General features: G+C 42.1%; 1 protein-coding gene and 1 non-coding gene across 2 annotated transcripts in view; both read right to left on the bottom strand.

Annotated features, from left to right (window-relative positions):
* The window catches only part of LOC136874660 (alkaline phosphatase), a 744,425-nt gene that overhangs the window by 679,563 nt on the left and 37,823 nt on the right, over positions 1–27,039 (bottom strand). The window lies entirely within an intron of this gene.
* LOC136875187 (5S ribosomal RNA) lies at positions 21,348–21,466 on the bottom strand. The gene has a single exon (XR_010860415.2). It is a non-coding gene; the product is annotated as a 5S ribosomal RNA (ribosomal RNA).

The following is a 27,039-nucleotide window of genomic DNA, read 5'->3' as shown; positions in this document are numbered from 1 at the left end:
CCTTGTTAAATTTTAAATTAACTTTAATTTCGTAGATTGAGACCTATTCATCCCAGCACCTTTCACCTCTAACTACCACGGATAACTCCGTAACAATTATTATTATCATTATTATTATTATTATTATTATTATTATTATTATTATTAATGTTCTGGACCCCACAGCAAGATGCTAGACCGCTACTTGGCGGTAAATTACATCAGCTGCCACTGTCATTGCTGACAATGTGACCAGCACCATTGTCGCGCGTAGGCAAATGCGCGGATTTCTGGAGATACGAATGATATACTTCCGTGCATTATTGACCTTATTATAGAGGTGAATACAGTCAATGTCATTCCTATCGTTTATTTCAAATGTTTTTAAAATTTTATTTATATGCCAGGAGAATCTACTGTATTATAACTTTAAGTTCTCCAAAGAATAAGATGGCTCTTGAAAGCGAAACCAGGAAAGATTAAAAATGATCGGTTTATGATCAAATTCGAGTATATTATGAACAGTAAAATCAATTGGTCTCAACTCGTTTTTCTCCCCACTGCCGTTAAGTTGATTCCCTGCCGCCCCCCTCCCCAAAAGAGGAAGGCGTGTTACTTTATGTTTAAAGGAGATTCTAAATACCAATGTTCACGTCTGTTACCTTCAGTTTTGAGATATAAATATCCCCATAATAAAAATTAACTCTTTTTCACTTCCTTTCACACTCCCTCCCCCCCCCCCCTTAAGTGAGTTTTCCGAAAAAATAATTGTTTCTTTATTAGTGAAGGGTCTTCTAAATACGAATTATCACGACTGTAACGTATTCAGTTTTTGAGTTATGTGTCCTCATAAAAGGAGTTCAACTCCCTGTAACTCCCCCCCCCCCCCCAAGATGATTTTCCTCCAAAAATGCATTTTTCTTTGTTTTAAAGGAGATATAAATTCCAATTTTCACGTTTGTAACAACTTTAGTTTTCATTAGATGTAAGTATCCTCATACAATTAATTCAATTTTTTAATTCTTTCACTCCCCTCTCGACTGGATTTTCCGAAATCAAAGCAATACGTGTTTCTTTACTTTTAAAGCAGATTCCAAATGTCAATTTTCACGTCTGCAACATTTTTCGTTTTCGAGATAGTATCTTCATGCAAACAATTCAACTATTTTTTCAATTCTCCCCCTCGCCCACTCCACTTTAAGTGGATTTCCGAAAACAAAAAACACGTATTTATTTTTAAAGGAGATTACAAATACCAAATTTCACATCTGTAACATCTTCAGTTTTTGAGATATCAGTATCCTAATAAAAATAATTCAAACCCATTTTCAGTCATTTTTCCCCCATCCAAGTGGTTTTCTTTCGAAAACAAGGAAACATGTTTCTAATTTTTAATAGAGTTAAAAAATACCATTTTTCACTTTTATAACATGTTAAGTTTTTGAGATATACTGTAGATACTCTCATTTTAAAATTTCACCCCCTTTTTAATTCCCCTTAAGTGGAGTTTCCGAAAACAAATCACCTATGTTTCTTTACTTTTACAGGAAATTCCAAATACCAATGTTTACGTCTAACTTTTTACGTTTCTGAGTTACACTGTAAATATAGTCTTTCTAAAAATTCACTCCATTTGTCACTCCTGTTTAACCCACACTAATTGAATTTTCCAAAAACAAAAAATACGTGTTTCTTTATTTTAAAAGAAGATTCCAAATACCAATTTTCAGGTCTGTAATATCTTCAGGTTTGGGGATATAAGTATCCTCATTAAAGGCATTCGACCCGTTTTTCCACCCTTTTTCACCTTTCCTAGTGGGATTTACCGGGAAAAATACGTGTTTCTCTATTTTTAAAGGAAATTCTAAATACCAATTTTTACATCTGTAAACTTTTAAAGTTTTGAGATATAGACACACTCATTTTAAAAAAATTTCCACCTTTTACCCCCCTTAGCTAGGGAATATCCAAAAATCCTCCCTTAGCGAGCACCTACATTAAAATTATAAAGGTATCCTCAAAATTTCATTTCTTTGTGTCCATTAGTTTTGGCTCGGTGATGATGAATGAGTCAGTCAGTCAGGACATGTTCTTTCGTGTATAGATGATTAGGAACAACTTGTAGGCATAAATTTTGAAATAATTCGAAACATAAGAGTACTCTTTTCGCCAAATAAAACAAAATGGGGCAGCAAATCCGAATGAGTCAAAATTATCAACGTCATAGGAATAATTTCGAGAACTCACGATGTTTGGACTACGTTTCCCTTTTTATGAAGTTATTCACCACCATATTTCAACAAATTAAGATTTCTTATGAAGATGTCTACCACTCTTCTTTGTTATTAACGTCTTCTCTTCTGAATTTCTGAGGCGAACTGCAAGGTCATGAGCATGAGAATATCAGCAGTCGGTAAGTGGGCAGATTTTATACAGTGTGTGTGACGAAAGTCATTATTGTAGTAATGGCAAAGGTTAGCATTAATGCAATGACAAAAGCAACCAGTCTTTAAAATGATGGATTGAATAACTGATCTGCATGCAAAATTACCTCTAAAAATCTACAAAAATTACACAGACAGCCATAAAAGAACCTTGAATTCATTACAAAATAACGCAAAACGCTTTTAATAACACTGATTTCCATTTGCAAAGAAAAAAAGGAGAACGCAGTTCCTTACGGTGTGACCAAAGAGCCAGTTACTGATAGATTCTAGAGCAAAGTAGTTTCATAATCTGCCAGTGGTTATCCTTGATAGTCTATGGCAGGGCCTCTCAAACGCCCAAAATCTCACGCGTGCAAATCGAGGCGCAAGAGCTCCGTGCACTGTGCACCGCTCCCGCTCGGCACGGCTCGGAACAACGCTTCGTCTCTGGGCTACTCGGCTAAGCTCGGCTCAACTCGGCTCAATTCTGCTCGGATTTGGAGCGCTATTACTCCAAATCGAGGAGGGGAGTCTGCACTCTGGTCAACTATGCGAAGTCGTCTTTTGCACCGTGCACAGTGCATGCACCAAGCGCATGCACCCTGAGAGCCCTGGTCTATGGGATCGTTTCCTGTTCCACGCCAACATAAATTTTAACCTATATACTGTATGCCCGTAACTTCCATATTAGATGAAATGTATAATTTCGCGTATATTGCTTGTTTTAGACATAGTAGGAAACTGCTGTAATAAATCTGTGATTACATAATCATTAGTGCACATTTGGCACTTGATAATAACATTTTCCCTATTTTTCTGGTATAGAGTAAATTGAAGTCTCCATCTTATAAATTCGTGAACATTTGCACTCATCCTTTTTAATAATTAAAGAACATTCGTGTCGAAGAAACTAACTATGACAGTCCTTTCAGTTTCACGAACACTCTGTGCCGTAACCTCAGAAGAGAAAGTCCACAACTACAAGAGTTCGAACAATCGTACATTTTCACGGGCCGTGAGAGCATCATTCTGATGATGATGATGATGATGATGATGATGATGATGATGATATTGACTTTACGTCTCACTAAGTACTTTAACGATTTTCGCAGACGAAGAGGTGTCGGAATTTAGTTCCACAGGAGTTATTTTAAGTGCCAGTAAATCTACTGACATCTTCAAATACCACCGGGATCGAACTTGCCAAGTTGAGGTCAGAAGGCCAACGCCTCAACCGTCTGAAAGCATCATTCTAAATAATGAAAAATATTATGCACATCGTTATTAATAAAAATTATGTCCGGTTCCATGGTTGAATGACCGGCGTCTTTGTCTTCGGCCTTCAGGACCCTGGGTTCGATTTCCGGCCGGGTCGAGGGATTTTTAACTTAGGCGGTTAATTCCCTTGTTTCGGGTAAGTTACTAAGTTTTATGTGCCGTCCCTTACACAGTTTCACCGAGCAAGTTGACCGTACGGTTAGGGGCGCATAGCTGTGAGGTTGCATTCAGGAAATAGCAGGTTCGAACCCCACTGTCGGCAGACCTAAAATGGTTTTCCGTGGTTTGTCATCTTTACACCAGGAAAATGCTGGGGCTGTACCTTAAATGAAGCCACGGCCGCTTCCTCCCGATTCCCAGGCTTTTCCTATCCCATCGTCACCATAAAACCCATATGTGTCAGTGCGACGTAAAGCAACTTGTAAATAAAAACTTAAAAAAAAGACAGTTTCCAATAGAAGGCAGACGACTTCCAGCCTCATCAGAGTGTGTACCTTACAAAGGCTTACAATAGTCGCTCTAAATTATACTATACAGCGTGTAACAACAAGGTGGCTAAACTTTCAGGGCACATTCCTCAAACGCAGAAGAAGAAAATAAGTATTATAAGGACATGGGCCCGTAAACGCTTTATTTCAATGTTAACTGATTTTCTACAACCCTACATAGTACAAAGCGTGGTCAAAAAGTGCCCGTTTTAGAGCGTTGCTGCAGCGGACATGCAACGTAGCAGGACCCCGATGAGAGTACATAAGCACAGATATGTAGGCAAAGGAATTAATGTGGCAGTCGTATCGTGCTGAGGTGTGTCCGTTAAATGCGGCCACGTGAACTATGGCGACGTTATTACCTAATGCGTCCAAACAGGACCAACGTGCTGTTATTCTTTTCTTGGCTACTGAAGAACAAATACCGGTGGACATCCATCTGAGACTGTGTATGGGGCAGCATGTCAGCCGAAAGCCATCGTTGTGGAATGGTGCACCAAGTACCATGCGGGTCGCGTTTCGACATCACAGACGCCGGTCGATCTGGTAGGCTAGCCTCATCCATTACGGACAGCAAGTGGGAGACACTCGAGTACCCATCGTATCTTCGCATGCGATTATTACGTCTTCGGTCCCCTCAAAAAGGCCTTGAACGGTCAACGCTTTCTGTCGGAAGAGGGTGTGAAGCAGGTGGTTACGAACTTATTCACGCAGCAGGACGCGGGGTTTTACCACACTGGGATCTTCAACCTGGTGCGCCGGTAGAATGAGTGCCTCAATGCTAACGGCGATTTTGCCTGATTGGTATCCCGATTCAGAACTGTACGGCCATCGAACGGAAACTTTTTAATCGCCCCTTATACATTAATCATGAGGAACACACAAGAAATGAATGTACCAGCATACCAAATGAAACTCTTTCATAAATGAAATGCTCAAAATGCCCTCGGTTAGCATTGATGCATGCATCAACCCGCCATCACATTCAATCCCGTATGACCGGGCGAGTTGGCCGTGCGGTTAGGGGCGCGCGCCTGTGGGCTTGCATCCGGGAGATAGTGGGTTCGAATACCTCTGTCGGCAGCCCTGAAGGTGGCTTTCCGTGGTTTCCCATTATCACGCCAGGCAAATGCTGGGACTGTACCTTAATTAAGGTTCCTTCCTTCTCACGCTTCCTTCTCACTCCCAGCACTTACCTGTTCCATCGTCGCCATAAGACCTATCTGTGTCGGTATGGCGTAAAGCAACTTGTAGAAAATATATATTTTTTTAAATCCTCTTAACAAATATCCAACTTGTGCTGGTCGCCTTCCGTATGTTTGTAAGGACTTTAGGCCTTTTCCTGGGTTTTACATTCCACGAAATTCAATCCCATATGACCCTCTTTTAATCAAGTGCGAGTTTATTTTTCTAGGCCTGAATATTATGTGTATATAGGGCTCAACTTTATATTTAATTCCTTCAGCTACGTTTGACCATGGAATTAAAACATATAATTAGTTTAAAACTGAACTGCCTCGTTTGCCTTCATCTCTTGTTACTACCTCCCTTTCCTTTGTTTACATACTCAAGGTTTTTCTTCTCTAATGAGGCTCGCAGTTGCCCGACTCCGTTTGACATCGCCTGTTCTCTTATCGTGTGTTGTGACGGAATATACTGTAGGGCCTTGTGTAATTCACACTGTGTAAAATACATCTGGATCACTAAGTAAACTTCAAAACTCTGCTTCATGGGGATATTGGATACATTATCTGTAGCCAAGGTTCACCTGTGGATATAGTGATAGATCTATCTCTCATATTTCTAAGGTTCGTATATCGAGTATTTCCTTGACGCTAGAAAAGGGCACGTGTATCACATTGATCTAAAGAACACCGGACCGCAAACGTATCAGTCACTGGGTACAAACCAAATTTCTTGTGGAATACTTATTAACGTGGGATTTAATAATATTTATATGGAGATGCAGTACTTTTATTATCCCGCTTGCATGCACATGCTATGTCTCCCCCCAGGTTCGACAGTAATGCAGCAAGTTCTGGCGTATCCGGTCGAACAACTCTGGCGTCGTTCTAACATTGTCACTAGAAGTGAGGATTCTTGTCAGGATCTCCTTTCTTAAGTTCCCAGAAGTGTATCACAGATACGACTCTTCCCATAACTCAACAAGAAGAAATCATGTGGAGTCAGATCAGGCGGGCGAGGTGGCCACGCAATAGCATCTTCTCTTCTAATGCACATTTCCAGGAACGTATGTTAAACTGTTCTTGAGTAGCATTTGAAAAGTGGACTGGCATCATGTCCAACTCACATTGGTTGACAAACCTGCAACCTACGAAAAACGACGTTGGCGGATAAGATGTGACTAAGGCTTTACCACACCGGTGTTCCCTATACCAAATTGATACATGTGCCCTTCTCCAGCACCCCTGAAAGTCTCTATCACCATAGACAGACCTTGAATTTCAAATGATGTTGGTCGACAATTACGTAATCGTTGCTGCGACCCTCATTAGTTGTGGTTAGCATCCCTTGGTATTATGTACAAAATTAACAAAAATCTCTTCATAATACTGAGATTAGTTCATTGTTGCTAGGTACATTGGACCTTCCGTTTTAAAATGGGATATTGAACACCGTCGTTGCACGTGTTGGCTAGAAATAATTTAAATTTTAACATGTTTATGTCTTTTTAACTCTCACCAGCCCAAGTACGGTTCTGAAACTATAGACATATTCTACATCAGAAAGTCCTCAATGACGAAAATGTACATTGTTGAGTCATTACTTGTTAACCACCTGGCTAATATGATCCAGGACCTCATTTTGCCCAAAGAACTGCGGCCACCGACGAGACATCGATACTACGAGGTAACGGAAGGCATCGTGGGGTATTTGGTACGACAAGCATAACAGCAGATCCTCCAGTTGGCATATACTGCTGGACGGTGGTGATGTAGCACGAACCCACTTCTCCAAGTCGAAGGTGGGGTTCACACTGGGGATATTTGGGGGGCCACGGTATTAGAGCAAATTTACTAGCATGTTCACAATCCTGGCAGTGTGGTATGGTTCATTGTCCTGATAGAATTGGGCGTTACCATCAGGGAACACTGCTGACATGAACGGGTGGACTCTGTTCCCAATAACGTCCAAATACCGGATAGCTGTTAGGGATTGGTGTACCGGAATAATGGGCCTCAGTGTGCCCCATGAAAACACCTCCTCCACCAGCCTGTCTCCGCTTGACTGTGTACCCACGTGCCATAGCCTCCGATGGAAATCGACGTATACGTCCTCCATCATCGACGCGACATACCAGGAATCTCGGTTAATCGGATCCAATCATCCACAGTCCATCGGCAATGTTCTTGTGCCCACCTCATACGCTGGTTTCGGTAGAATGTAGTCAGCCTTGGGGAACGAGTGGGTCGTAGATTCCGCATCCCTTGTGCAGCAGTTTTCGATGAACCGTGTGCTGAGAAACATAGGCCTGGTCATCACCGCTGTACCTGTTAGCGATTTCTCAAACTATGGCGCCGCAGTCGCTCCAACCAATGCGCGACAGCCTCCGTTGGCCTTTGGCGGCAATGTACCGCTTTCGACACATGGTTGGATGATGCGTCGTTGTTTGTCCATCACTGCACCATTTTCGATACGTTGTTACAACACCGACAGAAAAGCAGTCCACAAGCCGCAGCGTTTCAGAAATGCTGGTGTCAAGGCGCCGTACCATCACAATTTGCTCTTTATCAAGCGGGAGAGATCGGCCGCTTTTCCCATTCTGACGCCAGAGCCACTACTAACAGCAAACCTGTAGACCTGCCCTTTATATAACATGGTAACAGCATGTTACGTGTTACTCTCTCGGATATAAGCGCGCTAAATTTTTCCGGGTCGGGTTGGTCATAATGCAATGCACATCGGCATATATCATGACCACTGACATTGAAGGTAGATCTACAATTGCCTGCCGGTGCCTTAACTCAACGTATTTGCTTCTCCAACTGGTTACGTAAACGGTCAATTCCAACAACTATATTTGTTCAGTAATGATGCCTTATTCATTGCCCTTTGGTTAGACGGTCAGTGTAGTAGCTTTCTATGCACAGCGACCTGGGCTCAATTTCGGGTCGGGCCAGAGATGTTAGCCGCGTTTGGTTAATTTCTCCAGTTCGAGAGCTGGGTGTTTAATACACATCTTCATTTACATACAACAGACTACACTAATGTTCTCCACAGAAACAAGCAATTCATTGTGAAAATATCCCTGCACATAGGGTTGGCGTCACAAGGGCATACAGTCATAATACCGGGGTTAATCTACATTAGTGCCGACCGAAGGTAATTGGGAAAATGGCCAGGAAGTGTGAAGATACTTTATTCACTGAGAAAGGCTCTTCAACAATGGGTCACTGTTTGCATAAACCCCGGCGTCCTTATACATCATATAATTGGTCATTTAAAAGCGTGGTGGTTTTGTTTTTCTTGTAATGGTACGTTTCCCGGACATACGTTCCTATTCAAAATGTTATCTACTAGATCTCCCCAACAAGTCCTCAAATTGTGCGAAAGGAATTCAATTACACCTTGTAGAGGAGCACATTTATGAGCCCTTGCGCTCATAAAATATACATCAAAGTAATACCATACTGAAGGAATGTAATCAGAAACATCAAGACGTCGAAACTACTCAAGATTGTCGTTACATTCAAATAATCTTCCTCACATCTTCCTATTCGATGGCCCCATTCACTACACGATTGCTTCAATAATCAATCTTATCCACTACGCCAGTCTGGTTCAAATCTCTCTCGAATATTGTGGTTGAGTCTAGATCCATTGCTCTGCCAGACTGAGGATTGATGGGACACATACATGCAACATCTATCACAACAAACCGGTCACATGAATGCCCTCTCTAATGCTAAACCTGAGTTATTTAGAATATCATAATATGTTTTATAAAAGAAAAAATGTCAGATTTGGGATAAAACGCTGTAACAGGTAGATAATTTCAAGTATTTTGATTGTATGTTCTCCCAAGATAGTAGTAGGGGAGAGAGGAGCAATGGGACGCGTCGGGTAATGGGACGCACCCCTCTAAATCTCCTCCCATGGTAGCAAGCATTCTGTAAACTGCTTCAATCTAATGGGGAGTCACCATTACGTTGATGCCAGCAGAATGTCAGCCTGAGTTGCGTATGTTTTTGCTGCTGAGCAGAAATAGGTTGTTTTGTTACATCATCTTACATCAGAAGGGTTGAATTTATATTAAGGTACATACTAAACTGTCCACTTTTTTCTCGAAAGTCTTCAGTTTTCTCAATGTGAAATGCGATATGTTGTGATACACACGTGATTTCCATTTTTCCTTCATCGGTTATAAAATGGGAGGACAGAAGGTGTGAAGGTGTCTAGAGGGGTAATCGTACGCGCTCTGCGTCTCATTACCCCTTCGGTGCGTACAATTCTGTTCTCACCTTCTTCAGTTGGCTAGGCTATTTTACGGCATGACGATGATTAAACTACGTCGTGTTGCCAATGAATTTGCGGTCAGGAACAATCTTTCTAACAATTTTAACAACACTACTAAATTAGCTGACTGCAAGGACTTGCCGCAAGGTTTCTCGACAAGAAACCCAGAACTCAGTCTGCAGATGCACGAAGCAACTAGCGTAAGCAGAATTTTATCATTTAATGAAGCAGAAGTTGACATACTATATCATTCCCTTGACAGTCAGTGAAAAACGTATGTTTCCTCCGTCACGTATTTATAACATTGACTAAATCAGCATTTCGGCCGTCCAGAAGCCACCTCCAATAATTGTTCGCGAAGGTCAAAAGCAAGTAGGGACAGCGACCAGCTTAACACTGTATGTTTCGCCATGAATCCTACGGGTAATTACATACCACCCATGTTTATACTATATATCGTGGTGTGAGGATGTCCACTGCAATAACACGTGGAGGCCCTCCAGGAAGCATTTACGTGTGCTCCAAGTCAAGATGGATGAATCAGGACTTGTTCCTGACGTGGCTCAGGCATTTCGCTGCACACACGCCATCATCAGTGAGGAATCCAATTAATCTTTTCGAGTCATACATCACTTTCCTCCTTTAATTTCTGCAAGGAAAACGGAATTGTTGCTATATCAATTCCTCTCTTATCCCTATCAGAGCATTAACATTTTGTGCGAAAGTACAAAGGGCTAGGCCTAAGCAGCACTCTGAAATTTTGACAGCCACAACCAGAAAATCAGTATTAGAGGAGTTGGAAAAGAAAAGAAAGAAACGATTATACATATTGTGAAGAAAGGCTCGAGTTACAAATTCACGAATATGAAGAAGAAAAAGAATGTACTTTTCCAAGACAACGACAGTTCGTCAGATGAAATATGTGATGATGAACTTTGTCAAGATGATGATAATGATGATTACACGGAAGAAGTGGTGTCTGGGTTGCCACGGAGGAATACCGCCAACGATGTTTGTCTCTTCTGTTGCGAAAGAAATACATGCGTGCCACTGCCCCACATGGGTGGGTAATGGTACGCAAAACCAATTTGTATATCTTAATAGAACACTCGGGAACTTCACTACTTATGTACTTGTATTCCACACTCCGTATTCTTTACTAGATTTCCTATCATACTGAAGTATTGTAGAAATGTTGGATCCAGTATAGTACCTTAGGTGCGTGCAATTCCCCCTCTCTCCCCATTGTAAGTGAGATTGAAACAAGGTGCAGTAAAGCTAATGCAGTGAGCTCGCAGTTGCGTCCAACGGTATTCTGTTAGAAGGAAGTCAGCTCCCGGACGAAACTATCTTTATATCGGTCTGTTTTCAGACCAAATTTGCTTTACGGGAGCGAAAGCTGGGTGGACTCAGGATATCGTATTTTAAGTTAGAAGTAACAGACATGAAAGTAACGAGAATGATTGCTGGTACAAAAAGGTGGGAACAATGGCAGGAAAGTGATTGGAATGTGGAGATAAAAGTTAAGTTAGGAATTAAATCGATAGACGCAGCTGTACGCATAAACCGGCTTCGGTGGTCGGGTCATGTGAGGCGAATAGAGGAGGATAGGTTACCCAGGAGAATAATGTACTCTTTTATGGAGGGTAAGAGGAGTACAGGTAGACCAACAGAACAGTGATTAGGCTCAGTTTCTAACGATTTAAATATAAGAGGTATAGAACTAAATGAGGCCACAGAACTAGTTACAAATAGAGGATTGTGGCGGCGCTTATTAAATTCTCAGAGGCTTGCAGACTGAACGCTGAAAGGCATAACAGTCTGTAATGAAGAAGGATCGATGGAAGAAAGCAAAATATTTTTTGTTCCACTACAGCAGCCAACGGCCGTAGCCGTGTTGAAACACCGGATCTCGTGAGATCTCCGAAGTTAAGCAACATTGGGCGTGGTCAGGAGTTGGATGGGTTGCCACGCGCTGTTTGTGGGGGGTAAGGGAATGGAGGAGCGGAAGGGAACTGGCCACCCTACCGCATGTAAACTCCGGCTCAGGAACACCTCTGCGGAGGTTCGGACCTGCCTTCGGGCAGAATAACCCTTACCTCACTACAGTATGTCTAGTCTTCGGCAATCGCCGCGCGCGCCATTTGGAATAACACAAGCGGGCACGTCGCACTCAGTGTCGTATCAGGAAAGTTGTTTAAATTTTATTTTTAGTTTTTTGAGAATGAAATAGAGGTTTTACTAATATTACTAGTTCACTCAATATTATATTTACTTTACCTTAATCAGTCTTTCTTTCTTTTTTTTTTTTTTTTTTTTTTTTTTTTTACTTATTGGAATTAAACATTCTAAACCAACTATTAAAACACAAACTCTATAATGTATAATAATAGAAACAGGTTGTCATTCAAACACTAAACTACCCTCTGAATTATAAATCTAAGAACCTGCAATTTTCTCAATAGTTTAATTTTTGCTCAAGCCACTCATTTCTAAAAATACAAGAAGTAATGTTGTTCTGGGAGAACATATTCTTATAAATTACAAAATTACTTAGAAAAAACAGCAATGTGAACAATCAACATAAAGCACAAGATGGATCTAGGGCCCATGATCTCAATTTTAGGCCCTTTGAAAATAATAATAATAATAATAATAATAATAATAATAATAATAATAATAATAATAATAATAATAATCATAATCATCATCATCATCATCATCATCATCATCATCATCATCAAGATTGGTCTGTATCACTCTGATCACTTCTGTCTATATGTTCCTACACGATTTCATATCCACATTCGATATATCATTCTGGATCATGGTTCAGCAGTGGTAATTATTTTATCCCTGTAGAACGGAAAAAATGCCGGGCTGAATAGCTCAGTCGGTAGAGCGCTGACCTTCTGAGCTCAAGCTGGCAGGTTCGATCCCGGCTCAGTCTGGTGGTATTTGAAGGTGTTCAAATACGTCAGCCTCATGTAGGTAGATTTACTGGCACGTAAAAGAACTCCAATGGTATAAAATTTCGGACCTCGGCGTTCATAAAAATACTACTACTAATATTACTACTACTACTACTACTACTAAATGTTTTCATTCCTTCCCTGAATGGGGAGGCGGGCCTCCTAGACGGTGACGCCGTCTCTCAGGACAGGAGATTTGTATCGGAGAAGGAGATGTGAGGAGAAGATGAGAAGGTTGGCGGCCGTGGACTATACTAGGAACTGTCCCGCTTTAGTGCAGGAGAATGGAAAATCACGGCAAACCATTCTCAGGACAGCGGATGGTGGAGACCAGCCCCTCTATGTCTCCCGAATACAGCGGCGTAGGTCCACGGTAGAGCCGTGTGGCCACCCCTCCTCTGCTCAGTTGACCGGTCAGAGTGCAGAGCTGTCGGACCACGGACCAGCCGTGGCCACTTGTGGGCCGAGACCCACTCTGCATCTGCCAACCTCATAAAAATATTTAGTGGAATGATAACTAACATTATATGGTTAGAATGAAAAATAGGTATTAGCGTTCATTACTGTTTTACTTCAGCTGTTCCATTAAACAACTAAGTGCAATGTGAATAAGATGAAAGTTTTTTAACAAGACATGTAGGGGAATGAAAATTTATGTTCATGGGAGGGCAAATGCCGCACAAATGCGGAAAGAAGGTCGAAAATCCAAGTAAGGTAACTGGGCTCGCGCTACACGGAATCCTGCAACAGTGACATTTTGAATACTATGACTGAATAAATGATGGTTAACATGGCATAATCTGATCCTAGCATCTGCAGGGTGATAGTATGAAGTATGCGTGTCAAGACTCACAGGACTTCTTTGAAAATTAAGAAAAAATATAGGGGTCAGTGCGGTGGTGCAGTGGTACCCTCCCCCCCCCCCCCACGATGGACCGAGTATCTGACCGCAATATGATGGGACACCGGGTTACTTCTGTCGCTGTGAATTATTTGAAATGAGAGGAATCTGTAGCGTCGCACTTCGTGGCAATGAACATCTTCCTGCGGGAGGATATATAGATTTTTTCTATGAGCCACACGCAAGTTTCGATAAAGGTCAAGTAAAATCAGTCGCACCGAACGTGATGGTCGTGCGGAAGGTCCAAGAACAACGAAGGTCTACCACAACATAATCCCCACCGGGTGAGTTGGCCGTGAGGTTAGGAGCGCGCAGCTGTGAGCTTGCATCCGGGATATAGTGGGTTCAAACCCCACTGTCGGCAGCCCTGAAGATGGTTTTCCGTGGTTTCCCATTTCCACACCAGGCAAATACTGGGGCTGTTCCTTAATTAAGGCCACGGCCGCTTCCTTCCCATTCCTATGCCTTTCCTGTCCCATCGTCGCCATAAGACCTATCTGTGTCGGTGCGACGTAAAGCAACTAGCAAACAAAACAAAAAAAACCCAGGTACAATGAGTTCAAGTTCTAGCAGCTTCCTCCACCTCTCTTAGGGCTGCAATAGGCCTATTAAACGCAAATTTGAATAAAATGCAAGTGTTTTCGATATGAATTCATTAAAGGAACATGTTATACTAAGAGATCTATGCATATCGCTGGAAGTCATTTTTATCTTTTCTGGTTCATGGGAGCTCGTATGGACTACGTTGATTTCAACTGCTCTTCTTCCCTTTCTTCTTCTTTTCCTCTTAAATCTTCATTTTGTGGATGATCCTTTCTCATTTCCTCAGTCCAAACGACAACCTTCTCTAGAAACCTCTAGAGCTACAATTTCAACATTCACGTGCGTAGGTAAACTAATTCTAATTCACAAAAATAATAAAAAAATCTCTGTGGCAAACCACTTATCGGCCGATTTGAGTTAGTTTCGAGAAGTTATTAGAAACCGGGAGAGTATCATCCTCTGAGGGTGTCCATGATTGTGGTATTATTGTATTTATAATGATACAAACTTATAACAAAATGCTCGGAGGCTATGGCCTTTCATATTAGAGCTGCTCATAAAATCCTACTCTGCACACTTCACCCAATCTCTCGCAGTCCGATGTCAGCTACCAGATGACACACTGCACGCATCCACGCTTACATATCGATTGCTCTACCCAATATCTCTCCTCGAATTTTCATTTCTCTTCTTACTTCCATAAGCGAGGCCCACGTTCCATTTCCATGCTTGTCATAACATCATACCATTCAGTTGCACTCAGCTGAAGTTTATTAGTTTCTTCCAAGTCCCTATGCAGAGACTTACTCATATTGCTACATTTATAACTCTTCGAGCCAGCCAGCTTATCCGAAAAATCTATCCAACTGCTACCTACAGTGACACGCATCAATACCTGCATATGAATATATGCAAATAATAATAATAATAATAATAATAATAATAATAATAATAATAATAATAATAATAATAATAATAATAATAATAATAATAATAATAATAATAATAATAATCCGTGTCCAGTGGTTTAGATCATGTGTAATGGTGCTGCGTCATTCGTCGGCTTATACAGAAGAACTGTACTTCTTTTATGGCTTCCGAGGAATAATAGTGGTTCTACTTGTGGTGTTATAAGTGAGTGAGTGTTACCTTCTGATTTTGTTGTTGTATAACAGGGTTTTTGATTAATATTTTTAATATGAATTTCATGCCGTAAATGTCCGCCATCTTGGAAAATACGACAATAATTCCATAGATAACACGATCTAGAGTTGACATAATTGCACTCATTTTGTTTCCTTTGTCATCAATTCCATAGAAACCACGAATAAGATATGCTATATTCCTTTTACTATCAGCGTTGCCGAGGTCACACTGCCGGCCACTATTGTCAGCCATTTTTAAGACTGGCAATGTGACGTATATGTATTGGACAGCATAATACATTATTACCTGGTCAGCTCACGCGGGGGTTATGTTCCGAACTGAGTACGAACTAAGCATAACCCTGCGTGAGACACTGGGATGGGGCCCTCAACCCCGACATGGCGCGTCCCAATGGCTTATAGGGGAAGTCTCCCGTAGATATACAGGACAAGTGTGAATAAGACGTAGTCAAATAAGCACTCGCGGATCAACTGAGGAAACTAGAACTGTGGTCAACGGCTTCGATGACAGAAGAGGACATATGTCTCAATGGCTGAGAGGGCGGAAGAACAAAAAATAAAATCCACCTCGCGTCTGACTCGGATCGAGCGGCGAAGTGGTCAGCGTCTGTTTACCTAGTAGGTAAGGCTGTATAGTTACGTTCCAGGAACTAGCAATCCCTGGTCCTAATTTCCCGGTGGAAACACTGGACCAATCTTTGATTACAAGCTATGATGATTCGTGAGAGTAAAATCAGCATTACCCCAGGTGGTAACCAATCCACCCGTCATGAGACGGCTACTGGGTATTCGAATTCTGGGGAACCCAGGCAATCGCGAACACAGAGAAAGCCGGAGTTCTCTGGCAAACTAACACCCAAAACCTTCACATACATTGGCATGTTCAATGTAAATACCTTAGTCCAGCCTGGTAAATTGCACGATCTTGTGACAGAACTAAATCAACAGAAAATCCAGATACTTGCCCTGTAGGAAACGAGATTCACTGATGAGGACACATATGATTATGGAAACTACCGGATCTTCAAGAGTAAAACAGACAGGAGAGTTGGTAAGGGAACTCCCTTACTAGGAATGGCCTTCATGGTACATAAAAGTATAGTAGGCTCAATAAAAGAAGTCACTCCCATAAGCAACCGGTTCATGACAAGGCGAATCCAATGTGCTAACAAGAAATATACAATAGTGAACGTACATGCACCCACTAACGCGGACAATAAAAAAGAACCGCAAAAAACTGATGCATTCTGGGCTAAACTTGAGAAAATCATGGCGAAGATTCCAAAAGAGGATACAAAACTTTTGCTGGGCGACTTTAACGCACAAATTGGTAAAGAAAAAACTAGTTGTTTTACGTCGCACCGACACAGATAGGTCTTATGGCGACGATGGAACACGGAAGGGCTAGGAGTGGGAAGGAAGCGGCCGTGGCCTTAATTAAGGTACAGCCCCAGCATTTGCCTGGTGTGAAAATGGGAAACCACGGAAAACCATTTTCAGGGCTGCCGATAGTGGGGTTCGAACCTACTATCTCCAGAATACGGGACACTGGCCGCACTTAAGCGACTGCAGCTATCGAGCTCGGTGGTAAAGAAAAAGAACACCAGAAAACTGTTGGCAAATTCCCTGCTCACAAATTCGCTAACAAAAACGGGTTGAGACTCATTGAACTGTGTCAACAAAACAATCTTAAAATCATGTCAACTTCTCTGAGAAAATCTCCACAGAAACAGAAGACCTGGAGGTCTCCCGTTCCAGGGATCGGTGAATTTCAAATCGATCACATTGCCATCTCTCATCCCATGCAGAGAGACGTACACGATGTACAGGTACGCCGAGGAACAAACGTCGATTCCGATCACTACCTAGTGATAATAAAGGTAAAATTCACCCCGAAGAAAATTCATCATAAGAGGTCACACATACCGAAGTTTGACACGACACAGATTGGAAACACTAATCTGCAAGAAGTGTGGGAAGGGGAACATGCAGGAACCTGGGAGAAATTCCGCAACAAAATCATCCAGAAAGCTTGAGAACAAATTACCCTGAAAAAGAATACTAAACACCCTTGGTGGAATTCTGAATGTGAACGTGCCTTGAAGGAACGAAAAGAAGCATTCCAGAAATACAACAGCAAGAAATCACCAGAAAACCAAACATATTTCAATGAAACCAGAAAACGAGTAGCCAAAATCATCAGGCAGGTCAAGAGAAAACACTTGAAGCAACAACTGGACTCGATTTAAGATAACTTTCGTAAGTACAACGTACGAGATTTCTACAGGGAAATCGGAGGACAAGTCCGTGGGTATACTCCTCAAAACCTGGCTTTCAAAAGATCAGATGGAAAGCTTGCAGTCAGTAATCAGGAAAATTGTCAGGAACTAGCACTTTACTTCGCTGATCTCCTCAACTGTCCAGAGCCCCTCACAAGATTCCATCAAGAACCCCCAAGGCACACTTTCCCAAAATCTCCACCACCGACAGAGGAAGAAAACCGCGGCCACATCCTCAAACTTAAAAACAATAGGACCTCCGGAGAAGATGGCATCATTGCGGAATTTCTGAAAAATCTCGGACCTAACTTCCTCAAGGAACTCACTCAGATCATTACAAATATCTGGCAATCGGAAGAATTACCTCAGGATTGGAAGTGTGCCCTCATCCACCCATTACACAAAAAGGGAGGTAAGACTGACGTGAACAATTACAGGGGCATTTCTCTTCTCCAAGTGACAAAATTGTTTCAGCTTGCCTTTTGAAGAGAACGCAAGAACAACTTGAATAAAGTATTGGCGAACATCAAGCAGGCTTCCGCCCTGGTCGCTCGTGTGTAGAACAAATATTCAACTTGAAGGCAACTCTTAAATACAAAGCATTGAGGAACAAACCGGTCACCTGCATTTTTGTTGATTTCAGGAAAGCGTACGACTCGGTTGATCGACAGTCTCTCTTCGTTATTCTTGAGGAACTGGGGCTTGATTCCAAGACCCTCAACCTCATCAAGACAACACTCACTGACACTATCTCCAAAGTTAAGTTCATTGGGGAGATCTCTGAACCATTCCCGATTAAAACTGGCGTCCGACAAGATGTCGGCTTATCTGCGCTTCTTTTCATCCTCGTCCTAGACAAAGTCATCCGCGAGTGAGAGAAGGCATTGAAAGACATGGGATACTGGGGCCCCATACGACTAGGACGACCCAAAGACGGTACTGAGATATCATGCCTCGACTTTGCAGATGACCTTGCCATACCGACAGATGATGTAGTCACAGCTGTTTTCCCCCTGTGGGTGGGGGCAGTAGAATAACACCCACGGTATCCCCTGCCTGTCGTAAGAGGCGACTAAAAGAGGCCCCAGGGGCTCTGAACTTTGGAGCGTGGGTTGGCGACCACGGGGCTCTTAGCCGAGTCCTGGCATTGCTTCCACTTACTTCTGCCAGGCTCCTCACATTCATCTATCCTATCCGACCTCTCTTGGTCAACTCTTGTTCTTTTCCGACCCCGACGCTATTAGGTTTGCGAGGGCTAGGGAGTCTCATTTTCACGCCCTTTGTGGCCCTTGTTTTCTTTGACCGATATCTTCATTTTTCGAAGTGTCGTGTCCCTTCCATTTTTCCCTCTGATTGGTGTTGTGTGGAGGATGGTTGCCTAGCTGTGCTTCCTCTTGAAACAATAATCACCACTACCAATCACAGCTGTTAAATTTAAACCGTTAGTGAATGTGCCGGAAAGGTTGGCCTACAAATTTCCTTTGCAAAGACCAAGTTCTTCTGCTCAAAACTTTACATCCAAAATTTGAACACGACATATGGAAAAACCAACCGAGTACCACACTTCAAGTACTTGGGAGAAATACTTGAACCAACGGGAGGCGAAAAGGCTAACCAGAAAATTCGCCTACAAAAATTTCGGAAGCCTACGGTAGGGTTCACAACATGTACAAAAAAAGTGCATGTCCCGCCATGCAAAGATCAGACACTATAATACAGTAATCAAGCCCGAAGTCTTATATGCCAGCGAGACCCTTACACTAAATGGGAAAGGTGACCTAGAAAACATTTGAAAAGAAGAAAGAAGAATCCTGAGGAAAATTCCCGGCCCTCGAAAAACACAAGATGGATATAGACTGAGGTCACGCAAAGTGACAGAAGAGCATTCCAACATTGCAGCAGACATCCGCAAAAGACGTCTGAAATTTTATGGACACGTTCGCAGACTGCCGGCAAGTAGACTAACACACAAGATTCTCACCTACATAGAACATCTAAAAAATATTCCATGGGTACTGGAAGTGAAGAAGGATCTGGAAAAAGCCCATATGAACTCAACTGGCACCGCGGACAGAAACCTCTACAGGAAAAAAATTAATGGATGGAAAGTGCAACCAGAGAACGAAGTGAAAAAGAAGACTGAAGCAAAGTGGACAGAAGAACGAAAAAGGATCCACGGAGAAAGGATGAGAGCTGTTTGGCAACTCAGAAAACAGAATCGTTAGAACTTTGCGTGATCCATTGGGTCCATACGCACATAATAATAAGAACAAGAGGAAGAATATTCATCCACCGGAGTGTTAGCTGTGCGGTTAGGGGCGCGCAGCTGTGAGCTTGCATCCGAGAGATAGTGGGTTCGAACCCTACTATCGGCAGCCCTGAAGATGGTTTTCCGTGGTTTCCTATTTTCACACCAGGCAAACGCTGGGGCTGTACTTTAATTAAGGCCACGGCCGCTTCCTTCCCATTCCTAGTCCTTTCCTGTTCCATCGTCGCCGAAAGACCTACCTGTGTCGGTGAGACGTAAAGCAAATAGCGAAAAAAGAACGGCGAAATAGACACAGAGGCAGCCTAAATGGTGTTCAGTCAAAATGTCTGCACATTATTATTATTATTATTTTATTATTATTATTATTATTATTATTATTATTATTATTATTAATGTGAAAGTAATTTATTGTCGACACATATGAATGAAAGTTAGTTAGTTTGAGTTACAATGAAAATGAATATCCACAGCCTGTTTCCAGTCATTCGACCGGATCCGGAATGGAATGAATGAAGTGGCGAGGATAGAAATTGTGCCGGCTGAGTTACATTATGGTTCAAAAATATGTAGCTATCGTCACAGATGAATTATTATGGCAGTACAGAAGGTGCCAAAATAAACACTACTGAAAACGTACTTCAACAAACAAACAAACAAACAAACAAACAAAAGAAATTTAATACATATATGTGCGTGGTAACTCAGATGTTCAAAATGTGCGTATGATGTTGCAAACTCACCTCTTTACGCTTAAAAAATCCTTGAAAACTGTTTACTATAGTTTATGCAGAATCTCTGTCATATAATTTTATTTATTTTTTCCGTTGCTTACGCCTGAGAAAATTCTGATGTATATTATACAATGGAGCAATGCGCCATTATTTAATGGTGAGGATATAAGATACTTGACGCATCGGCTACAACTAGGTTTATTTCAGAGTGTTTCAACTGTCTTTCCAGCGCGCAGGAGTTTGTTTATGAATAAAGATGAAAATTCCCCTTCAGAAATCTCCCATTAGCACGTTATAATTAGCACTAAGGCATGTATTGTATTCGAGAGGGCGCTGAAGCACACGGTCGTGAGATTAAGCAGGCACACAGTGGTTGGAAGAGCAGTTTGGGAGTACTGATTTCTGAACTCAATAAATTTCATGTATATGTACTGTACACAGCGTGTTCCAAAACATATGGTAAGTAATCATGCGGTGGAAAGTACACCAGCTACGTCCGTTTTTATAGTAGTCAGAATGTGGGGATAGTTCTTATTTAGGATTGTGTTTGGAGCCAGCGTGTGCAACAAGGTCGCCTTCGAATACGTGCAGCGTTTGGAGGGTTGTAACGCGTCCGAAAATGAATGATGTGGCGTGTTCAGGAATGCATTCAGGCGCAAGGCGGATATTTTGTGGACTTTCATCAGAAAGCAGTATTCCTGCAGATACGCGAACATGGTGACAGCTTCTTGGCGTGGGATGTGCCAGGTATAATGTACAAAGTTGGAAAGTCGGTAACTCGTAAACGACCGACACCTGATTTCTTCCCATATGCGTGAGATTCCTAAAAGGTACTTGAGCCAACGGCACGTGGTGTTCCCAAGTGGTCACCCATCCAAGTACTGACCATGCCTAATGTTGCTTAACTTCGGTGATCGGACGAGAACCGGTGTATTCAACATGGTATGGCCGTTGGCGGAACATCCTGTATGTGTAGTCTATATAAATTTCAAACTGTGTTTGCTTTTTGCGAATTAATGCCGCGTTTGGCATTTTTATACACTTTTCAGACTGTTTTAAGTCCAATTCGCAAAAAGCAAATCCTTTCAGTATGTCTCTATTTGTACACGTATGACAGGAAAACTACTGGAGGTATTTCAACCAAATTACATATTCACAACTAGCTGTGTTAGCCGGTTCTGCTAGGATCCTTTATTTAATATTTACTTTTAGGATTTGTATTACCTGCTTCAAGTGATTTTTTATACATTTCTTTATTGTGACGTTGACGGATGGTTTACGAACTCTTTTGTAGATTTAGTAATATTGTTATGTGTTTTAATTTGAGATTACTGTTTCGCTTCAAAGTATTTCCTTGTGGCACACCAGATTTTCTGGAAAGTAGTTGATTCTTTCAAGCAACGAATGAAAGTAAGTTATAACTATGTATTTACGCATCGCACTATAGATCTGATATACATGATTCCAACTGTCATTGGGACTATCACCAATCAGCTTAGGACCACAAAAACTATGGAATCAATATTCTTCTCTCTTTTCTCATTTTGTACATTTTCCTCTTCACCCCTTCTGGACCCTCATGCCGATGGAGGCTGAACGTGGACTTAAACACTTACACGACATTCAGTGTGTTAATCTCAAAGACCCTGAAAACTATGGATTATACACTAATATCGGTAGTTTCCGATTATTTTTACATGTCATCTCCCTTAAGGGTGCTACGGATGTCTTACCGCCGCAACTCAAACCTATTTCAAAATTATACAAAGGAAACTCTGACTCTTACACTACCTTATATTAGTTCAGACTGTACAATCAGACAAGGTATGTATGTAACATACCATTCAAGAAAGAAGCCGTAGCTTCTGATACAGTTACCCAATTAGAAAACGGCTCTTGAACCCAGTGGTTCGTTTTACGCTATGTCTTTCAAGGTCTTAGACCTAGGAGAAAAAATTAACAAGGCAAGGGGCTCGAAATCTGCAATTCATTTAACAAGATTTACAACCTGCCCATAATTAGGCCACGGAATTACCTTATTATTCAGGAAAGCAACAACAGTTTCTCTAAAATTAGTTCGTACAATCGCTATTTATGTAAATGGGATCAACAGATCAACAGATCCACAAAATACAGGAACAGGAGGTCCACACTATATGGCCATAAGGTTACGAAGGCAAAATAAAAAACGTTAAATTTACATTGCCGGAAACAAGATGAACGGAGGTAAAACCTAAGCACTCAAGAAAAATATTACTTTACCTAATTGGACTTAAAGGCCTCACGAAGCAGAGACAAACCATACCAATCTGTGACTAAGTGAAGATTAGAAAATTAAAGCCCGAAAGACCGACACAAAAATGTAGCGGTTAAATACTTAATCACCAAATTTTAAGTAGATATGAAGTTTAACGAGGGTAGCACACCCGTGCTTCCTTATATCTTACAAGTTCCCATTAGGGAATAACTTTTAGGACCTGCAGACTCCCTTACTTACACTTTGAAATTTAAAGTCCTACATGGATTTAGAAAAGAAAATAGATGGACGACCTAGCAGTTACATGCTAACTGAAAACCTAAAATCTTTTCAAGCTCCACGCGTAAGCTTTTCATACAAAATTTTACGTTACTGCCATACCTGATTAGTTATGTAATGACCATGCTGTTTCCTCCACCTCCACTCCTCCTTGGGAGTCGCACTTAGCTCTCTCTTCGATTATGTTCACACACAAGGCAATCAATACAAGACACCTTAGCTCAAAAACCTTGCTTTTTTATAGAGGCTCAGCCAATGTTTCCAGAAGGATTTAGTTACATTCTCTTTTGATTGGACAGCAGGATTTTGATTGTGTAATCAATTTGTTTTGATTAATATGATAGGAGGATTAAAATGATACAGTATCGTCAACTTCAGAATGATTAAGGAGGAATAAATACCGGGCGAATTGGTCATGCGGTTAGGGGCGCGTGGCTGCGAACTTGCATCCGGGAGATAGTGGGTTCGAACTCCACTGTCGGCAGCCCTGAAGATGGTTTTCCGTGGTTTCCCATTTTCACACCAGGCAAATGTTGGGGCTGTACCTTAACGAAGGCAACGGCCACTTCCTTCCCACTCCTAGGCCTATCCTATCGTCGACATAAGACCTATCTGTGACGGTGAGACGTAAAGCAAATAATAATAGTAAAGAAAGAATGAATAATACTAAACTAGTTGCCCAACTTATAAACATCAACATTCTTCCAGGATAATATTATACTTGAACACCAGGCAGCAGTCCGACATCGATGCTAAGGACATCTAGTCCCAGGCAGTCAAACTACTATACAGATTTCACCCAGAGAACCAGTCGTGGTGTAAACATGAGCACGTGGTTGGGTTAACGTTTATTGGTTAGTGCTGCCGCGAGACACCTATGCGGAGACATGAAACTAGTTCGTTAGCCACATCACGGCTAATGTGATCCTACATGCAAAATGTCCGAAATATAATTCATCAAATGATTTAAGTCAGAAAAATATACAAAAAACGATTTGTATTCATTGTCATTTAATATAACAAAGCATTTCAAATTGAAGAGCGCCAGGGACGCACGCGGTCATGGTTGACCCGCAATTTCTTAAGCTCTGAGCCGGGCGCCCGCAAGGGAGGGCAAGGGTGGGCGCTTGCCGCCCCCCCCCCCTCCTCGAATTCTACAAAGGTTCATGTTCAATTGTTTAATATCATACCAGATTATTTCATAAACTGAACTTACTGGCAGTCGTTATAGCATCTGTTAGGCCTATAACCGGATATTTCTGTACACAATTTAGTTTTGCTGACGTTATAATGGTTTTTATATTCAAGAAAATTGTTATTGCCCCCCCCCCCCCCGCTGGAAAAGATCCTGCGGGCGCCCATGGCTCTGAGCATGGGAAACCAGCAGATACAGTGACTGACTGACTGACTGAGACATTACTTGTTCTTGTGCAATATGGATCACCGAGTTGAGTTCGTTAAGCATTGCAACGGGAAAATTTTGAAAAGATGCGAGAAGAAAATTGTACTGAATGTGTTTCATACATTTTGTGAGAAATACCCGACTTTAGCTTTAAAGGATATTGTGAAGTTGACATCCGAGTCACACTGGTGTTTCGGAATGGAGCATTAATTCCGCGCGAAAGAGTTCGTCCTTTATCAGATTCTGATTAGGTAAAGTATTGCATTTTTTATTGTTTCAATATTGCCTTTTCTATACTATATATTCCCCTCTAGAATATCCAAATGTAATTTGCCATTCGATTGTTGTTTATTTCTCACGGACAGCGAGTATAATTTGTCTCGTAATCCGCATCGCAACTGCGTGTCAATCAGTGGTATCCGGCAACAGTCTATGTAGAGCTAGCTCTGATGTAATCACCGCAATCAAGCGAAGTAACGACAGTTCAAAGACAGCCCACGTGGTTCTTGCCATGTGTTTGGGAGTAGCCCAGTGATCCTCCAATCAGCATTCAGACCGCGGATGGATACATACGGATACACAATGTTCTTTGTTTACATCAAGTTCGGTTCTCTTGGTGACGGCAGAATAGACTATCTGATAGTTCAATGTATTTTACACAAGTATCAGCACAGACACGAGAGGCAGTTTTAAATAGACGAGAAGACTTACTCTTGGTACAGTCCGACTCGTTGGCTGAATGGTCAGCGTACTGGCCTTCGGTTCAGAGGGTCCCGGGTTCGATTCCCGACCGGGTCGGGGATTTTAACCTTAATTGGTTAATTCCAATGGCCCGGGGGCTGGGTATTTGTGCTGTCCCCAACATCCCTGCAACTCACACACCACACAACACTATCCTCCACCACAATAACACGCAGTTACCTACAAATGGCAGATACCGCCCACCCTCATCGGAGGGTCTGCTTCACAAGGGCTGCACTCTGCTAGAAATAGCCACACGAAATTTTAAAAAAAAAACTCTTGGTACAGCTTTTTTTATTTGCTTTACGTCCCACCGACACAGGTAGGTCTTATAGCGGCGATGGGATAGGAAAGGGCTATGAGTGGGAAGGAAGCAACCCTAGACTTAATTAAGGTACAGTCCCAGAATTTGTCTGGTGTCAAATGAGAAATCACGGGAAACCATCATCAGGGCTGCCGACAGTGGGGTTCGAACTCTCTATCCCCTGAATACAAGCTCACAGCTAGAAGATTCAAACAGGGCAGCCACTCGCTCGGTGGGCAAATGTTCGTTTATAGGGAGAGGAGTTAGACATTGGAATAATTTACCTAGGGAGACGTTCGATAAATTTCAAACTTTGGACTGCGTCGGGATCGAAACCACGAACGTGGGCTCGGAAGGCCAGTGCTCTAATGTCAGAGCCATTCGGCGCGACTTGACAGGTTAATCTCTCCAAATACTTCAAAGACACAGCCAGCTTACAACTTCAGTCACCAATAGACTACGATGATGCTTGTTGTTCAGAGGGGCCTAACATCTAGGTCATCGGCCCCTAATGGTACGAAATGAGACGAAATGCAATGACAATTTAAAAGTACAAAAATCATCCACTGACCAGAATTCAAAACGTGATGATGAATGAAGGAATGAATATGAATTTCAAACAATCAATGGATCCGACCCGCAATGCCTCACCTGACCAGAAACAATATTACGGACCAAGGGGCTGTTTCCAAAGCACAATCCTGAATCGAGGAGTTCAATATCAATGTCAACGGTACCTCATAATGGCACTGAAAATTAAATTGTATATGGCTTTTAGTGCCGGGAGGTGTCCGAGAACTTCGGCTCGCCAGGTGCAGGTCTTTTGATTTGACTCCCGTAGGCGACCTGCGCGTCGTGGTGGTGGTGGTGGTGGTGGTGGTGGTGGTGGTGGTAATGATGATGATGAAGACGACACATACACCCAGTCCCCGTGCCACGGGAATCAACCAATTATCGTTAAAATTCCACCCTGTCGGGAATCGAACCCGGGACCCGTTTGGCCAAAGGCCAGCATGCTAACCATTTAGGCATGGAGCCGGATATACTGGCACTTATCGCTAGTAAAGGAGAACCATGGTATTTCTCATGTTGTAGTACTAATCAAAGGTAGCGTAAACTCACGGTGTTCCAAACATTATGGTACCACTCACAAGTATTGTACGTCGTACAGGTAACGCAGACCTCTGGTGTTTCTCACATAATGGTGAATCTCATAGGCAACGCTAACCCATAATTTTCCTCACCTAAGTGTACTAAACACGGGCGCCGGTATTCCCGTGGTGTTCCACATATAGTGGGTAATAATCATAGGCAACGAAGACCCACGGTGTCGCTCATATTGTGTTACTAACCACTGGCAACGCCCAGACCCGTGGGGTTTCTCACTTAATGGTACTAATCACGGGCAACGTAAGACCGTGGTGTTCCGCATTTAGTGGTACTAATCACAGGTACTGGAAACCCACAGTGAACCCCGCTCTACTTCTACGAATCACAAAACTATTGCGTACCTAACAGAGTGGTACTACTCGCAAGTAAAGGCTAC

Source organism: Anabrus simplex, chromosome 5, assembly GCF_040414725.1.
Source record: "Anabrus simplex isolate iqAnaSimp1 chromosome 5, ASM4041472v1, whole genome shotgun sequence".
In the NCBI taxonomy this organism is placed as follows: domain Eukaryota; kingdom Metazoa; phylum Arthropoda; class Insecta; order Orthoptera; family Tettigoniidae; genus Anabrus; species Anabrus simplex.
This window is presented reverse-complemented; position numbering and strand designations above follow the sequence as displayed.